This window comes from Triticum urartu, chromosome 1A, assembly GCF_056163025.1.
Source record: "Triticum urartu cultivar PI428250 chromosome 1A, HENAU_Tu73, whole genome shotgun sequence".
NCBI classification, from domain to species: Eukaryota; Viridiplantae; Streptophyta; class Magnoliopsida; order Poales; family Poaceae; genus Triticum; species Triticum urartu.
This window is the reverse complement of record NC_141873.1, coordinates 49,989,191-49,996,999: the sequence shown is the minus strand read 5'-3', so window position 1 is coordinate 49,996,999 and position 7,809 is coordinate 49,989,191.

Sequence of the window (7,809 nt, the reverse complement as noted above, 5' to 3'; positions counted from 1 at the left end):
GAGTACCGGGAGGTTACCGGAACCCCCCGGGAACCATATGGGCCTTAGTGGGCTTTAGTGGAAAGGAGAAAGGGGCAGCCCAAGGTGGGCTGCGCGCCTCCCCCCTCCCCCTGTCCTATTAGGACTAGGAGAGGTGGCCGGCCCCCTCTCTCTCTCCCCCCCGAGGAATCCTATTCCAACTAGGATTGGGGGGGGGGGGCAATCCTACTCCCGGAGGGAGTAGGAATCTCCTGGCGCGCCCCTTGTGGCCGGCCAGCCTCCCCCCTTTGGTCCTTTATATACTGAGGTAGAGGCACCCTAGAACACACAAGTTGATCCACGTGATCTATTCCTTAGCCGTGTGCGGTGCTGTTGGGGATCGTAGCATAAATTCAAAATTTTCCTACGTGTCACCAAGATCAATCTATGGTGTCATCTAGCAATGAGGGAGGAGTGGATCTACATACCCTTGTAGATCGCGCGCGGAAGCGTTCAAGAGAACGGGGTTGATGGAGTCGTACTCGTCGTGATTCAAATCACCGATGATCCTAGCGCCGAACGGACGGCACCTCCGCGTTCAACACACGTACGGAATGGAGACGTCTCCCACGCCTTGATCCAGCAAGGAGGAGGGAGAGGTTGATGGAGATCCAACAGCATGACGGCGTGGTGGAAGTAGCGGGATTCCAACAGGGCTTCGCTAAGCACTGCGGGAGGAGGGAGATGTGTCACGGGAGGGAGAGGGAGGCGCCAGGCCTTTGGTATTCTTTGCTCCTCCTTTTCCCCACTATATATAGGGCCAAGGGAGAGGGGGGAGGCGCAGCCCTTGCCCCTTCCTCCAAGGAAGGGTGCGGCCAAGGGGGGAGGAGCCCATCCTCCCCAAGGCACCTCGGAGGTGCCTTCCCCCTTTAGGACTCTCCCCTTTTTTCTCTCTCTTGGCGCATGGGCCTCTTGGGGCTGGTGCCCTTGGCCCATATAGGCCAAGGCACACCCCCTACAGCCCATGTGGCCCCCCGGGGCAGGTGGCCCCACCCGGTGGAACCCCGAGACCCTTCCGGTGGTCCCGGTACAATACCGGTGACCCCGAAACTTGTCCCGATGGCCGAAATAGCACTTCCTATATATAATTCTTTACCTATGGACCTTTCCGGAACTCCTCGTGACGTCCGGGATCTCATCCGGGACTCCGAACAACTTTCGGGTTACCGCATACTAATATCTCTATAACCCTAGCGTCACCGAACCTTAAGTGTGTAGACCCTACGGGTTCGGGAGACATGCAGACATGACCGAGACGTTCTCCGGTCAATAACCAACAGCGGGATCTGGATACCCATGTTGGCTCCCACATGTTCCACGATGATCTCATCGGATGAACCACGATGTCAAGGACTTAATCAATCCCGTATACAATTCCCTTTGTCTAGCGGTATTGTACTTGCCCGAGATTCGATCGTCGGTATCCCTATACCTTGTTCAATCTCGTTACCGGCAAGTCTCTTTACTCATTCCGTAACACATCATCCCATGATCAACTCCTTGATCACATTGTGCACATTATGATGATGTCCTACCGAGTGGGCCCAGAGATACCTCTCCGTTTACACGGAGTGACAAATCCCAGTCTCGATTCGTGCCAACCCAACAGACACTTTCGGAGATACCTGTAGTGCACCTTTATAGTCACCCAGTTACGTTGTGACGTTTGGTACACCCAAAGCATTCCTACGGTATCCGGGAGTTGCACAATCTCATGGTCTAAGGAAATGATACTTGACATTAGAAAAGCTTTAGCATACGAACTACACGATCTTTGAGCTAAGCTTAGGATTGGGTCTTGTCCATCACATCATTCTCCTAATGATGTGATCCCGTTATCAACGACATCCAATGTCCATGGTCAGGAAACCGTAACCATCTATTGATCAACGAGCTAGTCAACTAGAGGCTTACTAGGGACATGGTGTTGTCTATGTATCCACACATGTATCTGAGTTTCCTATCAATACAATTATAGCATGGATAATAAACAATTATCATGAACAAGGAAATATAATAATAACTAATTTATTATTGCCTCTAGGGCATATTTCCAACAGTCTCCCACTTGCACTAGAGTCAATAATCTAGTTCACATCACCATGTGATTAACACTCATAGGTCACATCGCCATGTAACCAACATCCAAAGAGTTTACTAGAGTCAATAATCTAGTTCACATCACTATGTGATTAACACTCAATGAGTTCTGGGTTTGATCATGTTGCTTGTGAGAGAGGTTTTAGTCAATGGGTCTGAACCTTTCAGATCCGTGTGTTCTTTACAAATCTCTATGTCATCTCCTAGATGTAGCTACCACGCTCTATTTGGAGTTATTCCAAATAACTGTTCTACTTGGAGCTATTCTAAATTGTTGCTCCATTATACGTATCCGGTATCTCTACTCAGAGCTATCCGGATAGGTGTTAAGCTTGCATCGACGTAACCCTTTACGACGAACTCTTTTACCACCTCCATAATCGAGAAAATTCCTTAGTCCACTAATTACTAAGGATAACTTTGACCGCTGTCCTGTGATCCATTCTTGGATCACTCTTGTACCCCTCGACTGACTCATGGCAAGGCACACTTCAGGTGCGGTACATAGCATAGCATACTGTAGAGCCTATGTCTTAAGCATAGGGGACGACCTTCGTCCTTTCTCTCTATTCTACCGTGGTCGAGCTTTAAGTCTTAACTTCATACCTTACAACTCAGGCAAGAACTCCTTCTTTGACTGACCCATCTTGAACACCTTCAAGATCATGTCAAGGTATGTGCTCATTTGAAAGTACTTTTAAGCGTTTTGATCTATCCTTATAGATCTTGATGCTCAATGTTCAAGTAGCTTAATCCAGGCTTTCCATTGAAAACACTTTCCAAATAACCCTATATGCTTTCCAGAAATTCTATGTCATTTCTGATCAACAATATGTCAACATATACTTATCAGAAATTCTATAATGCTCCCACTCACTTCTTTGGAAATACAAGTTTCTCATAAACTTTGTATAAACCCAAAATCTTTGATCATCATCAAAGCATACATTCCAACTCCGAGATGCTTACTCCAGTCCTTAGAAGGATTGCTGGAGCTTTGCATACTTATTAGCATCTTTCAGGATTGACAAAAACCTTCCGGTTGTATCATATACAACCTTTCCTCAAGAAAATCGTCGAGGAAACAATGTTTTGACATCCTATCTGCAAGATTTCATAAATAATGCAGTAATCGCTAATATAATTCCAACAGACTCTTAGCACCGCTACGAGTGAGAAAGTCTCATCGTAGTCAACTCCTTGAACTTGTCGGGAAACATCTTAACGACAAGTCGAGCTTTCTCAATGGTGACACTTACCATCATTGTCTGTCTTCCTTTTAAAATCCATATGTACCTAACAGCCTTACGACCATCAAGTAGCTCTTCCAAAGTCTACACTTTGTTTTATATATGGATCCTCTCTCAGATTTTATGGCCTCGAGCCATTTATCGGAATCCGGGCCCACCATCGCTTCTCCATAGCTCGTAGGTTCATTGTTGTCTAGAAACATGACTTCCAAGACAGGATTACGTACCACTCTGAAGTAGTACGCATCCTTGTCATCCCACGAGGTTTGGTAGTGACTTGATCCAAAGTTTCATGATCACTATCATAAGCTTCCACTTCAATTGGTGTAGGTGCCACAGGAACAACTTCCTGTGCCCTGCCACACACTAGTTGAAGAGACGGTTTAATAATCTTATCAAGTCTCCACCATCCTCCCACTCAATTCTTTTGAGAGAAACTTTTCCTCGAGAAAGGACCCGATTCCAGAAACAATCCCTTATTGCTTTCGGATCTGAGACAGGAGGTATACCCAACTGTTTTGGGTGTCCTATGAAGATGCATTTATCCGCTTTGGGTTCGAGCTTATCAACCTGAAACTTTTTCACATAAGCGTCGCAGCCCCAAACTTTTAAGAAATGACAGCTTAGGTTTCTCTAAACCATAGTTCATACGGTGTCATCTCATCGGAATTACGTGGTGCCCTATTTAAAGTGAATGTGGTTGTCTCTAATGCCTAACCCATAAACTATCGTGGTAATTCGATAAGAGACATCATGGTATGCATCATATCCAAATAGGGTGCAATTATGATGTTCGGACACACCATCACACTATGGTGTTCCAGGCTGTATTAGTTGTGAAAAAATTTCCACAATGTCTTAATTCTGTGCCAAACTCGTAATTCAGATATTCATCTCTATGATCATATCATAGATCTTTTATCCTCTTGTCACGACGATCTTTCAACTTCACCCTGAAATTACTTGAACCTTTCAATAATTCAGACTCGTGATTCATCAAGTAACTATACTCAACATCTACTCAAATCATCTGTGAAGTAAGAACATAAAGATATCCACTACATGCCTCAGCACTCATTGGACTGCACACATTAAAATGTATTACTTCCAACAAGTTGCTTTCTAGTTCCATTTTACTGAAAACGAGGCTTTCAGTTATCTTGCCCATGTGGTATGATTTGCATGTCTCAAGTGATTCAAAATCAAGTGAGTCCAAATGGTCCATTTGCATGGAGTTTCTTCATGCATATACACCAATAGACATGGTTTGCATGTCTCAAACCTTTCAAAAACGAGTGAGCCCAAAGATCCATCAACATGGAGCTTCTTCATGCGTTTTATACCGATATGACTTACGTGGCAGTGCCACAAGTAGGTGGTACTATCATTACTATCTTATATCTTTTGGCATGAACATGTGTATCACTACGATCGAGATTCAATAAACCATTCATTTTAGGTGTAAGACCATTGAAGGTATTATTCAAATAAATAGAGTAACCATTATTCTCTTTAAATGAATAACCGTATTGCGATAGACATAATCCAATCATGTCTATGCTCAACGCAAACACCAATCTCGATGGTAGAGGGAGCTTGCGATGCTTGATCATATCAACATTGGAAACACTTCCAACACATATCGTCAGCTCACCTTTAGCTAGTCTCCGTTTATTCCATAGCTTTTATTTCGAGTTACTAACACTTAGCAACCAAACCGGTATCTAATACCCTAGTGCTACTTGGAGTACTAGTAAAGTACACATCAACACAATGTATATCCAATATACTTCTATCGACCTTGCCAGCCTTCTCATCTACCAAGTATCTAGGGTAATTTTGCTCCAGTGGTTGTTCCCCTTATTACAGAAGCACTCAGTCTCGGGTTTGGGTTCAACCTTGGGTTTCTTCACTAGAGCAGCAGCTGAATTGCCATTTCATGAAGTATCCCTTCTTGCCCTTGCCCTTCTTGAAACTAGTGGTTTCACCAACCATCAACAATTGATGCTCCTTCTTGATTTCTACTTTTGTGGTGTCAAACATCGCGAATATCTCAAGGATCATCATATATGTCCTTGATATATATTATAGTTCATCACGAAGCTCAAGCAGCTTGGTGGTAATGACTTCGGAGAACCATCACTATTTCATCTGGAAGATCAACTCCCACTCGATTCAAGCGATTGTTGTACTCAGACAATCTGAGCACAAGTTCAACAATTGAGCTTTTCTCCCTTAGTTTGCAGGCTAAGAAAATCGTCGGAGGTCTTATACCTCTTGACGTGGGCACAAGCCTGAAATCCCAATTTCGGCCCTCAAAACATCTCATATGTTTTGCGACGTTTCAAAAACCGTCTTCGGTGCCTCAACTCTAAACCGTTTAACTGAACTATCACGTAGTTATCAAAACGTGTATGTCAGATGTTCGCAACATCCACAGACAACGTTCGAGGTTCAGCACACTGAGCGGTGCATTAAGGACATAAGCCTTCTATGAAGCAATGAGGACAATCCTCGGTTTACGGACCTAGTCCGCATAATTGCTACTATCAACTTTCAACTAAATTTTCTCTAGGAACATAATTAAACAATAGAACTGAAGCGCGAGCTATGACATAATTTGCAAAATCCTTTGACTATGTTCAGGATAATTAAGTTCATCTTATGAACTCCCACTCAGATAGACATCCCTCTAGTCATCTAAGCGATTACATGATCCGAGTCAACTAGGCCGTGTCCGATCATCACGTGAGACGGACTAGTCATCATCGGTGAACATCTTCATGTTGATCGTATCTACCATACGACTCATGCTCGACCTTTCGGTCTCTGTGTTCCGAGGCCATGTCTATGCACATGCTAGGCTCGTCAAGTTAACCCTAAGTGTTTTGCATGTGTAAAACTGTCTTACACCCGTTGTATGTGAACGTAAGGATCTATCACACCCGATCATCACGTGGTGCTTCGAAACGACGAACTGTAGCAACGGTGCACAGTTAGGGGAGAACACTTCTTGAAATTTTAATGAGGGATCATCTTATTTACTATCGTCGTTCTAAGCAAATAAGATGTATAAACATGATAAACATCACATGTAATCAAATAATAGTGACATGATATGGCCAATATCATATAGCTCCTTTGATCTCCATCTTGGGGCTCCATGATCATCTATTACAAGAACATGATCAATCTCATACATCACATATATCATTCATCACATCCTTTTGGCCATATCACATCACATAGCATACCCTGCAAAAACAAGTTAGACGTCCTCTAATTGTTGTTTGCATGTTTTAGGTGGCTGCTATGGGTTTCTAGCAAGAACGTTTCTTACCTACGCAAAACCACAATGTGATATGCCAATTGCTATTTACCCTTCATAAGGACCCTTTTCATCGAATCTGATCCGACTAAAGTAGGAGAGACAGACACCCGCTAGCCACCTTATGCAACTAGTGCATGTCAGTCGGTGGAACCAGTCTCACGTAAGAGTACGTGTAAGGTCGGTCCGGGCCGCTTCATCCCACGATGCCTCCGAATCAAGATAAGACTAGTAACGGCAAGCATATTGAACAAAATCAACGCCCACAACTACTTTGTGTTCTACTCGTGCATAGAAACTACGCATAGACCTAGCTCTGATACCACTGTTGGGGAACGTAGCATAAATTCAAAATTTTCCTACGTGTCACCAAGATCAATCTATGGTGTCATCTAGCAACGAGGGAGGAGTGGATCTACATACCCTTGTAGATCGCGCGCGAAAGCGTTCAAGAGAATGGGGTTGATGGAGTCGTACTCGTCGTGATTCAAATCACCGATGATCCTAGCGCCAAACGGACGGCACCTCCGCGTTCAACACACGTACGGAACGGAGACGTCTCCCACGCCTTGATCCAGCAAGGAGGAGGGAGAGGTTGATGGAGATCCAACAGCATGACGGCGTGGTGGAAGTAGCGGGATTCCAACAGGGCTTCGCTAAGCGCTGCGGGAGGAGGGAGATGTGTCACGGGAGGGAGAGGGAGGCGCCAGGCCTTAGGTATTCTTTGCTCCTCCTTTTCCCCACTATATATAGGGCCAAGGAAGAGGGGGGAGGCGCAGCCCTTGCCCCTTCCTCCAAGAAAGGGTGCGGCCAAGGGGGGAGGAGTCCATCCTCCCCAAGGCACCTCGGAGGTGCCTTCCCCCTTTAGGACTCTCCCCTTTTTTCTCTCTCTTGGCGCATGGGCCTCTTGGGGCTGGTGCCCTTGGCCCATATAGGCCAAGGCACACCTCCTACAGCCCATGTGGCCCTCCGGGGCAGGTGGCCCCACCCGGTGGACCCCCGGGACCCTTCCGGTGGTCCCGATACAATACCGGTGACCCCGAAACTTGTCCCGATGGCCGAAATAGCACTTCCTATATATAATTCTTTACCTCCGGACCATTCCGGAACTCC